Consider the following 12,703-nt stretch of genomic DNA (forward strand, 5'->3'; position numbering starts at 1 on the left):
CTATACACTCAGATTCTCTTCTTACTCTGCACACCCCCTTCTCTGCCTCAGAGACTTACTCTCTGGAGAAGAGAAACAGAAAGTCTCAAGGACCAGGGTGAAATCAGGGAGAGGGCAGGCACCAGGGCACAGAACTAAAAATAGGGCAATTGGACGGATATATGTATTTTGGGAGCTGGGCCCTCCAGTGCTCTTCTCTCATTTGGCTCATCTGGCTGCCAAAGCTCTGTCTCTTCAGGCAGGACTCTGGAAGAGTCTTCCCAAGGTAAACTGAGGCCTCCAAGAGAAAAAACTCTAAAAATACCGATAGTCAAAAGTTCCCCAAATAAGTGGCAAGTCAGATGATTCACTGTAGTGATGCCCAAGTTGACTACTCCAGAATCTGAATGATAGTTCCATAAAGAAATAAGACATTTTCTTTAACTGAAGGACATGATTTTCCAAGTTAAAAAGGTTTACCCAGGGCCTAGTACAATCCATGAAAACAGGTCTATGACACATCATTAACAAGTAATTAAACAAGATTCCAGAATAAAGAAGTAGGTCCATAAGAAGGATCAAGAATAAAACAGTAGACTTCTTAATAGCAGTGCCAGGAACCGAAAGGAAATGGAACAGCACGTTCACATTTTGAGTGAAAACAGTTTTCAGTCTAGAATTCTATGCCTAGCCAAACTTTTTATCAAGTTTGAGAGTATGATAAAGATGGTTTTAGGTAAAGAAGGAAGGTCTCAAAAATTTGCTTCCCATACTTTTTCTTGGAAGGTACATCTCCACCTCAAGAAAGTGTATCAAGGAAGAGACAATGTGACTTAAGAGAGGAGTTCTCACATGGGAGAGGCAAAGACACCTAGACAATAGTGAAGGGAGATCCCAGAATGACAGCTCTGCAGCAGGGACTGAGGACACGTGTTAGGACTGAAGCAGTTTAGAAGGCTCAGGAGAAGTGTATCCAAGAATATTGATAGAATGATTGTTGCACCTCACCATCTTGAAGGGAGATGTGGACAAGAGAGCATCTGTATTAACTCCAGGGAAAACAAACAAAGAAAATGTATTGGAAAACAAAAGCAATTACAGCTTTTCACAGTCATAATAATGTATACAATGTACATTCATGTAACCAAAATTACAGTAATCTCTGTTGAGAAGATGGGAGGTTTGGAAGGTTATGTGGATGTGATGGGGTGGAGGGCAGGTAGTAGGCAGGGCAGAGAACTAAATTCTCCCTTGCCTAGTGGAAAGTCACTAGATAATGCCTAAAATAAAATTCAAAAAATAACATTAAACCATGCTATTTAGTACAATGAGGTTTCACTTCATATTGCTAAAACAGCCATCATTAAAAAGTCTATAAATAATGAATGCTAGAAATGATGTGGAGAAATGGGAACCCTTCTACGCTGTTGGTAGGAATGCAAATGGGTGCATTCCTGGAAAACTATACAGTCAGTTCAGTTGCTCATTCATGTCCGACTCTTTGTGACACCACGGACTGCAGCATGCCAGCCTTCCCTGTTCATCACCAATTCCTAGAGCCTGCTCAAACTCGTGTCCATTGAGTTGGTGATGCCATCCAACCATCTCATCCTCTGTCATCCCCTTCTACTCCTGCCTTCAATCTTTCCCAGCATCAGGGTCTTTTCCAATGAGTCAATTCTTTGCATCAGGTGGCCAAAGTATTGTAGTTTCAGTGTCAGCATCAGTCCTTCCAATGAATATTCAGGACTGATATCCTTTAGGATTGACTGGTTGGTTCTCTTTGCAGTCCAAGGGACTCTCAAGAGTCTTCTTCAACACCATATTTCAAAAGCATCAATTCTTTGGCACTCAGCTTTCTTTAGAGTTCAAGTCTCACATCCATACATGACTACTGGAAAAACCATAGCTTTGACTAGAAGGACCTCTGTCAGCAAAGTAATGTCCTTGCTTTTTAATATGCTGCCTAGATTGGTTGTAGCTTTTCTTCCAAGGAGCAAGTGTCTTTTAATTTCATGGCTGCAGTTACCATCTGCAGTGATTTTGGATTCCCCCCCAAATAAAGTCTCTCACTGTTTCCATTGTTTCCTCATCTATTTGCTATGAAGTGATGGGACCAGATGCCATGATCTCAGGTTTTTGAATATTGAGGTTTTTTTTTTCATTTATTTTTATTAGTTGGAGGCTAATTACTTCACAACATTGCAGTGGGTTTTGTCATACATTAAGCCAACTTTTTCACTCTCCTCTTTCACTTTTCTCAAGAGGTTCTTTAGTTCTTCTCCGCTTTCTGCCATAAGGGTGGTATCATTTGTGTATCTGAAGTTATTGATATTTCTCCTGGCAATCTTGATTCCAGCTTGTGCTTCATCCAGACTGGCATTTTGCATAATATACTATGCATATAAGTTAAATAAGCAGGGTGACAATATACAGCCTTGACGTACTCCTTTCCTGATTTCAAACCCGTCTGTTGTTCCATGCCTGGTTCTAACTGTTGCTTCTTGACCTGCATACAGATTTCTCAGGAGGCAAGTCAGATGGCCTGCTATTGCTGTCTCTTGAAGAACTTTCCACAGTCTGTTGTGATCCACACAGTCAAAGGCTTTGGTGTAGTCAATAAAGCAGTAGATGTTTTTCTGGAATTTTCTTGCTTTTTTGGTGACCCAATGGATGCTGGCAATTTGACCTCTGGTTCCTCTGCGTTTTCTAAATCCAGCTTGAACATCTGGAAGTTCATGGTTCACGTACTGCTGAAGCCTGGCTTGGAGAATTTTGAGCATCACTTTGCTAGCGTGTGAGATGAGTGCAATTGTGCAGTAGTTTGAACATTCTTTGGCATTGCCTTTCTTTGGGATTGGAATGAAAACTGACTTTTTCCAGTCCCGTGGCCACTGCTGAGTTTTCCAAATTTGCTGGCATATTGAGGGCAGCACTTTCACAGCATCATCTTTTAGGATTTGAAATAGTTCAATTGGAATTCTGTCACCTCCACTAACTTTGTTCACAGTGATGCTTCCTAAGGCCCACTTGACTTCGCATTCCAGGATGTCTGGCTCTAGGTGAGTGATCACACCATCATGGTTATCTGGGTCATGAAGATCTTTTTAATATAGTTCTCTGTGTATTCTTGCTACCTCTTCTTAATATCTTCTGCTTCTGTTAGGTCCATATCACTTCTGTCTTTTATTGTGCCCATCTTTCCATGAAATGACTCACTAGAAAAGACCTTGATGCTGGGAAAGATTGAAGGCAGGAGGATAAGGGAACAACAGAGGATAAGAAGGTTGGATGGCATCATTGACTCGATGGACATGAGTTTGAGTAGCTCTGGGAGTTGGTGATGGACAGGGAAGCCTGGCATGCTGCAGTCCGTGCGGTTACAAAGAGTTGGACATGACAGAGTGACTGAATGGGAACTTGCATGAAATATTCCCTTGGTATCTCCAGTTTCTTGAAGAGATCTCTAGTCTTTCCTATTCTATTGTTTTCCTCTCTTTCTTTGCATTGATCACTGAGGCAGGCTTTCTTATCTCTCCTTGCTATTCTTTGGCAAGGATCCCTTAGGTACTACTGTGGACAGGAGTCCCTTAGAAGAAATGGAATAGCCCTCATAGTCAACAAAAGAGTCTGAAATGTAGTACTTGGATGCAATCTCAAAAATGACAGAATGATATCTGTTTGTTTCCAAGGCAAGCCATTCAATATCAGAGTAATCCAAGTCTATGCCTTGACCAGTAATGCTGAAAGCTGAAGTTGAATGGTTCTATGAAGACCTACAAGACCTTCTAGAAATAACATCCAAAAAAGATGTCCTTCTCATCATAGGGGACTGGAATGCAAAAGTAGGAAGTCAAGAGATACCGGAGTAACAGGCAAATTGGCCTTGGAGTACAAAATGAAGCAGGGCAAAAGCTAACAGAGTTTTGCCAAGAATGAAGCAGGGCAAAAGCTAACAGAGTTTTGCCAAGAAAACACACTGGTCATAGCAAATACCCTCTTCTAATGACACAAGAGATGACTCTACACACGGACACGACCAAATTGTCAATACTGAAATCAGATTGATTATATTCTTTGCAGCCAAAGATGGAGAAGCTCTATATAGTCAGCAAAAAGAAGAGTGGAAGCTGACTGTGGCTCAGATCATGAACTCCTTATTGCCAAATTCAAACTTAAACTGAAGAAAGTAGGGAAAAACCACTGGACAATTCAGGTATGACCTAAATCCCTTATGATTATACAGTGGAAGTGAGAAATAGATTCGAGGGATTAGATCTGATAGACAGAGTGCCTGAAAAGAACTATGGACGGAGGTTCGTGATATTGTACAGGAGGCAGTGATCAAAACCATCCCCAAGAAAAACAAATGCAAAAAGGCAAAATGGTTGTCTGAAGAGGCCTTACAAATAGGTGAGAAAAGAAGAAAAACTAAAGGCAAAGAGAAAAGGAAAGATATACCCATTTGAATGCAGAGTTCCAAAGAATAGCAAGGAGAAATAAGAGTCTTCCTCAGTGATCAATGCAAAGAAATAGAGGAAAACTGTACAGAGGCTCTTTAAAAACTAAAAATAGAGTTACCATATGCTCTAACAATCCCACTCTTGGGCACATGTATGAAGAAAAGTCTAATTCAAAAAGATACATAAACTCCAATGTTCATAGCAACACAATTTATAATAGCCAAGGCATGGAAGCAACTTAAATTCCATCAACAGATGAATAGATAAAGATCATTTGGTACATGTCACACACACACACACACACACGCTAGAATATTACTCAGTCATAAAAAAGAATGAAATCATGCCATTTGCAGCAACATTGGTGGCCTAGAGATTATCAGACTAAGTGAAGTAAGACAGAGAAAGACAAATATCATATGACATCACTTATATGTGAAATCTAAATTATGATACAAATGAATTCATTTACAAAACAGAAGTAGCCTCACAGGCAGAAAACAAACTTATGGGCACCCAAGAGAAACGGGGTTGAAGACAGGACAAATTAGGAGTTTGGGATTAGCAGATGCAAACTGTTATATTTAAAATATATAAATAACAAGGTCTTACTGTAAAGCACAGGGAAGTATATTTAATATCCTGTAATAAAGCATGATAGAAAAGAATATGGAAAGACCAAATATATATATTTGGGCACTTTGAATCACTTTGCATATACCAGAATCCAATCAGCTATAAGAAAGAAAAAACCCTTTTATTTAGAAATACTAGAAGGGTAAGGTAAAAGAATTGCAAGCGGGTATCTTTGTGGAAGGGGAAATTGTTGGAGAGGAAGGGCAGAAAATAGATTTTCATTTCTTTTTTTTTTTCATTTATTTTTATTAGTTGGAGGCTGGAGAGGGTGTGGAGAAAGGGCAACTCTCTTACACTGTTGGTGGGAATGCAAACTAGTACAGCCACTATGGAGAACAGTGTGGAGATTCCTTAAAAAACTGGAAATAGAACTGCCATATGACCCAGCAATCCCACTCCTGGGCATACACTCCGAGGAAACCAGATCTGAAAGAGACACGTGCACCCCAATGTTCACCGCAGATTTTCATTTCTTTAAGTACCTGGTAGAGCTATTTGAATCTTTATGTATATCTCTGATTAAAATAACACCTAAGTTTTATAACACCTCACTGTGTAAACCTGAGTAAGTTACTGCCTGGTTTCGGTTTCCAAGTTCTGTACCTATAAAATGGAGTCGAATGAGATAACCTCTGAGGTTCCCTTTGATCTAACATTCACACCACGATTCCTGCCATGGGAACTGATATCATCTCATCACATACTCAACCCTTAGATCCTTAGGAGTTTTACACTAAAGCATTAAAGTATCGTCTTCTACAATGGGTGGGAGAATGTTGACAGCTGAGAACAGTGCTCAGTGGGGACAAAGATCCCCACGAGATTTTCCAAGGGCCAGGTCTTAGGAAACTGAGTAGGAAAGAAGAAGGGATCTCCCCAATCTCTCCACATCCTCTGTTTTGTATGAACCTTAGCTACACTCGAAACATATTGAAAGAAGACGAGACTCTAAATATTAGACCTTCCAGTTATTAACATAGCCTTTAACCAGAGACCTTCATCTCAGGAAACGCCTACATGTGGCCATGGCAGGAAAGGTTTCCAAGGATCAAGGCAGGCTGTCACTCCCCAAATTATGCTCACAATCTCCCCCATAGACCACCAGGAAGGCAAGACTACAGAGCACATCACCACTCTGTATGCATTTCCTGGGAAGGCCAGACGTGGAGAGCATAGTCAGAGACCTCTGTCTCCAGCTCTTTCTAGGGAAATCCTTCCCAAGTTCTTCCTTTGGGCTTCATCCCCCAGTCCTGGAGAGGACTAGACATTTTACATTCAGGGTTATCTGAGTCTGAATTAAATCTTTGTTTCCTGCTCTTAATTCTTCACTGACTTTTATAAATATCATCACCAGCACGAAAACCTTTTCTAAGCACCTCTTGAGTAGAGTGACCTAGATAGGGCCAAAGCAGAAACGCCCTTTTCTCTCCTGTCTGCTATGGCCTCTCAGTTCTGGCATTAGGCGTAGATCAACTCTTGGGGGTTGATGGTGATGACTCACTGAGGATTGACAATCTTGGAGAATTAAAGGAGCAGGAGAGCTTTACAACTTACAACTTCCTCTCCTGCTGGTTAAAGAACAAATTTTAGTGCTCAATGTGACAAAAGTTAATCATCAATGATACCTGACATAAATATCTCATCATTTCCCCTTCTTTTCACATCCTTCACTTTTACCTGTATAGTTCAACTTGTCATGACCACACTCAACTACCTTAGAGAGGAGACAAGGTAGGTATTATCTGAACCTCACATGGAAGCCACTCATAAAGAGATCCAATCACTTGCTCAAGATTTTTTGAAGGATTCTCTAGCAACTCTTCATTTGTTTTGCCCTGGCTGGTTATGAGTTTGGTGAAGAGAAAACTGATTTTACTTTTCTGTTTAAATTTTGATTTTTCCTATGACTATTACTTTTGTAATATAGAAACACGGGAATTTAGTTTTATCAAAACAAAGGAAAGAATTCATTCTTCTAGTGTTAAGACACTTGGCCAGAGGGCAGAAGCCATGTTCTTTACTACCCTCTGCTGCGGCAACTATGACTGTGGAAGAAGATGCCTTTCTGTCTGCCAAGCCTCTGGTTCTCTTCCCAGGGCCCCCACTGCCCTCTGTGTCTGAGGCAGATCCCATCCTCTCGCTTCCTTGTCCCATGGACAGATGAGTATCCTGAGACTCAGCTGCTGTCCTGAGCAGCTCAGAGGAAAACAGATAAGCTCTGAGCATGGTGCACAGTAGGAGAAAGTTCCCTACATCAAATTTCAGAAGAATATCTGCCCCTCAAAACTTCCCCCATCATGGTGTGTGTGAAGGCATAAGGGAGGAGAAGAAATGTTTAAAAGCCATAGTTAGGAAGTGTGGACCCACAGTGAGCTAACATCTGCTCCCACTCCAGCACACAGAGAATTCCTAGGAATGCTGAGCAGAGGAAACAGAAACAGTGCCCTGTGCCACCCACGTGGGGAACCTGACCAGAGAGACCCAGAGGAGAGTAGCCTGCTTGTCAGCCTGGACTCACCTTCTTCCCTTAGTTCCGGAACCCTGGCCAATTAGCCACTAATTAGTTTGTGTATAACCTCCAGCAGGAAGGCTGGAAAATTCTATCTCAACTTTGGCAGAGGTTCCTCCTGCAAAATTTAGTCTTGCCAACCTCCCAGATAAACCCTTGCACCACTCAAAATACGGTTGCCATCTGGGCTTCACAGGCGAACAGGCAGGGACGTGTATCATACAACCCTTGTGCCGGCAGCTTCAAACAAAGGCACACGGGAAAGAGAGATCACGTGGTCCTAATTCATCTATGAAATGAGAAACATGCAGGAATGGGGCAATTCAGGGTCAAGGAAGAAAAATTGTGTGTTCCAACAGATGCTTCCAACACAGACTTTCAAAAGTGAACAGGTATGAGGTAGCAGATAGTGACTGCAGCCATGAAATTAAAAGACGTTTACTCCTTGGAAGGAAAGTTATGACCAACCTAGACAGCATATTAAAAGCAGAGACACTACTTTGCCAACAAATGTCCATCTAGTCAAGGCTATGGTTTATCCAGAAGTCATGTATGGGTATGAGAGTTGGACTATAAAGAAAGCTGAGTCCTGAAGAATTGATGCTTTTGAACTGTGGTGTTGAAGAAGACTCCTGAGAGTCCCTTGGACTGCAAGGAGATCCAACCAGTTCATCCTAAAGGAGATCAATCCTGAGTGTTCCTTGGAAGGACTGATGTTGAAGCTGAAACTCCAATACTTTGGCCACCTCATGTGAATGGCTGACTCATTTTTAAAGACCCTGATGCTGGGAAAGACTGAAGGTGGGAGGAGAAAGGGACAACAGAGGATGAGATAGTTAGATGGCATCACTGACTCAACAGACATGAGTCTGGGTAAACTCTGGAAGTTGGTGATGGACAGGGAGGCCTGGCGTGCTGCAGTCCATGGAGTTGCAAAGAGTGGGACATGACTGAGGGACTGAACTGAACTGAACTGATGAGGTAGCAGCCAGCTGGACTGCAGGGTTCTGGAGCATTAGAGATGAAAACAAGTATTTAGTGAACGCTTACTACAAGCAGCATAACAATCTAGGCCGGCCAGGTAAGCACGCCTGCATGGAGTTTTCCATCACAGAATAGGCATCTTAAGTAAAAATACAAGGCTGACAAAGGGAACCAGCTTGAACCAGAGAGATGCTGTCACCCAAGGGAGGCATGATCCCCATGACAGGCTGAATGGTCATGGTAACCTCCCAGAACAGGGGTATCTTACACAGTCCTGAAAGCAGAACAGAACTTTTCTACACCTGTGGTCCCCAAGTCACCTGAGGAATTCTTTAAGAAAGTACAGATTCCTGAATCCCATGCTAGACCTAATGAATCAAAGACTCTAGGAATGTTACCCTGGAATTGCTATTCTTTAAGGAAAAAATTATGATTATTACAGCAAATTTAAAACATTCACAAAAGCAGACATAATAGTGAACCCCCGGGTACCCAACACCCAGTCTCAGCAATCATCAACTCATGGCCATTCCTTCCCCATCTATATCCTGATCTAGTCCCCTCATCTAGTATTCTGGAATCTACCTTTTTTTTTTAAAAAAAAAAAAAAAAACAACAAGGGACTCTTAGATAGTCAGACCATAGATGTGACCTAGGAGCTCCTCACTGAGCAAGATACAGATTGGGAACAAGGGAATTGTAGAGACAGTGGAGACAAAGACTTGGAGAAATGAAAGAGAAAGGCATTTGGGGGAGAATGGTCTCATCTGGAGGGCATAGAGGGTGGGTTACACAGTTGGGGGAATAGTGATAAGGATTAAAAGATCATTGGGGGCCACCAGGGCCCTTTTAGCATGCATGGTGTCTTTGTGAGAAACAAAAAAAGGGGTCTCCTCTAGGTAGAGAAGGCATCTCTTCCTTGGGCTGAAGCCAGATGCACTAGCAGAACAGACCTGGGTGCCAGCTCCCACTCACCGCCTGGGCCCCTCCCTCCCGTGCCATGCCCAAGTCACACAGCCATGCATAGCAGCCCCAGGGCCAGGGCTGATGGATTCTGATGACCAGCAAAAGGGGTTGTGCTTTATCTAGTGAAGGTAGAAGGATGCCAAGAAGGGCACCATGTGACCATCCGCCTGTACTTTGAAAGAACACTGGACTGCAATGGAGAGGGAGGTAGACAAGATAGGAGGGAGAAAAGCAAGAGGCAGTGAGTGACTCAGGTCAGTAAACTCTTGCAAAATACCTGAGAAAGCAAGTAGAAAGCCTTGGAGATCATCTTGAGAGAGTAGTCTTGTGCAGGGATCTGGAGAGAACTGGGGGCTGGAGACAGTGATACGGGAGTCTTGGGCACACAGGTGTCATTTGGAGACAGGCAACTGCTGAAATTGCTCAGGGAGAGTATTTAGGGATGAAGGCCTTGGGAAAAACCAGTATTTAGAGGACTGGGGTTGGAGGGGAGAAGGACCAGACCATGTTATATAGAGATTAAGGAGAAATGGCCAGGGAAGTGGAAAGGAGAGAAAGAGAGGGGACAAGTATGGCTCACAAAAGTCACTAGAACAAAAGTGTTCACAGGTGAGGTGAGAGGCAAGCATTCATCTAGGGAAGCAGAAAGGAAAAGAAACTAGAAATGTAAGGAAAAGTCAAGTTTTGGAGTACCAGGAATGACTAGCAAAGAGTATGAACTTGGACTTGACAGGCCCATAACAAGTGTCATGATGTACAGCAGGAGCCTACTGATCAGTTACACTTTCTAAGTCTGTCACATACTGAACATGGCCTTGGGCAAATTATTGGGTTGGCCAAAAAGATTGTTCGGGTTTTTCTGTAAGATGTTATGGAAAACCTGGAACAAACCTTTTGCCCCACCCACTATTTAAGAGGAATCTCTGAATATATGCTGGTAAACTGTGGGTGATTATACCCACTCTGATTGGGAGTAGATAGGGATGATATCTCAGTGAATGACAATTCTTCTAGTCACTGGCTCCTAAGAGTGCACTGCATTGTAATATGGGTGATATTTTCACATATCTAACGCTAGTATCTCTAACTAGTTGGCAAGCTGCTTTGGAGGCAGAGATTAGGAATTTAAACTGAAGCCAAGGGTCATTTCTTGATCATTTACTATGTGCAAGATAATAAGAGGATGTAAAATAAGAAGGTCGATGGGTTAATAAAGAAGCAGCCATGGTCCTAAGGGAGAAGGTGGGAGAAGGTGTGACATTCCCAAATTGCAAATAAAGTGGTGGATGGAGAGACTTGCTCTGTCTGGTGGGACCAGGTTTCCAGCAGGCAGGCAGTACTGCATGAGGCTTCCAGGCTGGAAAGAGGAGGACAGAAGAACAAGAAAGCAGGGAATTGCCAGGTGAGCTTGACGCAAGCTAAGAACCTTGGGTTCCCACGTGGCACTAGTGGTAAAGAACCTGCCTGCCAGTGCAGGATATGTAAGAGATTCAGGTTCGATTCCTGGGTCAGGAAGATCCCCTGGAGTAGGGCATGGCAACCCACTCCAGTATTCTTGCCTGGAGAATCCCATGGAGAGAGGAGACTGACAGCCTGCAGCCCATAGCGTTGCACAGAGTTGGCCAGAGTTGCTAAGACTGAAGTGACTTAGCACATAAACATGCAAGAACCTTGGTAGATTCAAGAGATCACGGGAAGTGAGGTGTACTGGGCTGTAGTAGACATAATCTAAGGTGACCCCCAATGTTTCACACTCTGGTATAATCCCATAACCCCTTCCCCTTGTGTATGGTGGAGAAACTGTGACTTACCTCCAACCAAAACAATGTGGAAAGGGATGCGACATCACTCGCAATTATGACATCATAGGGCAAGGGACAAGGGATCTGCAGGCATAATTAAGGTCCCTAAATGATTCAACTTTGAGTTAAAAGGGAGATTAGCCTGGGTAGGCCCAAACGAATAAAGTGATCCTTTTCAAAGAGGGTCCAGACCTCCCTGAAGTTAGAGACTCAAAGCAGGAAAGGCTTTCACTCCTGCTGACCATGAGGAAGGCACGTGTATTCTCCATTTGCAAGAAAATGAATTCTGCCCATAACATGTGAGCCTGGAAGAGGAGCTCAAACTTCAATAAGAAAGCAGCCTGGCTGACACCTTGATCACAGCAGAGAGACCCAGGTATGCTGTGCCTAGACTTCTGCCCTGTGGGAACTGTGAAATAATCAACGCTTTAAGCCACTGCATTTGTGGTAATTTGTTATGCAGTAACAGGAAACAAATATGTGGACTTGTGACGGGGAGGACCATAATAGTAGGCTAGAAAGTATGGGCTTTGTTATGCAGGCCATAGGGAGCCACTGACTATTTTTGAGCAGAGGGACTTAAGGAAGCTGAGGGTTGATTTCATAAACCCTTGGAGAACATTTTTTTTTTAGTTAGGGCATTGCTTCCAGAGCGGGGCCAGTGAAGTTCTGGTGAGGGATTAGTTTTGGGCTGAATCAAGCCAGCTATTCTTCAACCCAATTGAAGGAAAAAGGAGGACGCAAAATCTAAGTAAAGAAATTGACAATCATTGAAAAAAACCTGAAGGAACTTTAGTGTCCTTGTTGCTAATTATAAATATTTACTCCTCCCAGAATTCCTGACCTCACAGAAGAGCCTGCGTAAGTAGTACTGCTCTTTTACTGGAAAATTTGTGTGTGTGTGTGTGTGTGTGTGTGTGTGTGTGTGTGTTCCATGTTTTCTTGGAAGGGGGACAAGGCAGTAACAAGGGACTGGATGATCTGCAGAGAGTCACTTCCTGTTAGACACTGTCTAGTTCCCCTCCCCTCTTCCCTCCTAGATCATAAACACTGAGACCCCTCAAGGAACTCCTCCTTCTCTGATTCTATCTGCTGGAGACAACTAAGCCAAACAAACTCAGGAAGTGGCAAGAGGTTGGGAAGGGGAGGAAGTTCATGGCACAGAAGGAAAAAGTACAGAGAATGCCCTGATGTTCAAGGAAGAGGGTTGGGGTGGCAGGGGGGAAAGAAATGAAGGTCACCCCAAGGTTACTTGGCACTGGGCCTTTAAAATGTCCTGCTTAAGTTTTCAATCAAAACTGGCACAAACAGTGGATCAGATCTCCCAGGGCTATTCAAATATTAACATTTATAGTGATAAACAG

At 42.9% G+C, this 12,703-nt stretch overlaps 1 protein-coding gene across 2 annotated transcripts in view; it reads right to left on the reverse strand.

The window, feature by feature from the left end:
• The window catches only part of PRKCE (protein kinase C epsilon), a 535,687-nt gene that overhangs the window by 77,849 nt on the left and 445,135 nt on the right, over nt 1–12,703 (reverse strand). The gene's annotated exons all lie outside the window — the stretch shown is intronic.

The sequence above is a fragment of the Muntiacus reevesi genome, chromosome 3 (genome assembly GCF_963930625.1).
Source record: "Muntiacus reevesi chromosome 3, mMunRee1.1, whole genome shotgun sequence".
Lineage (NCBI taxonomy): Eukaryota > Metazoa > Chordata > Mammalia > Artiodactyla > Cervidae > Muntiacus > Muntiacus reevesi.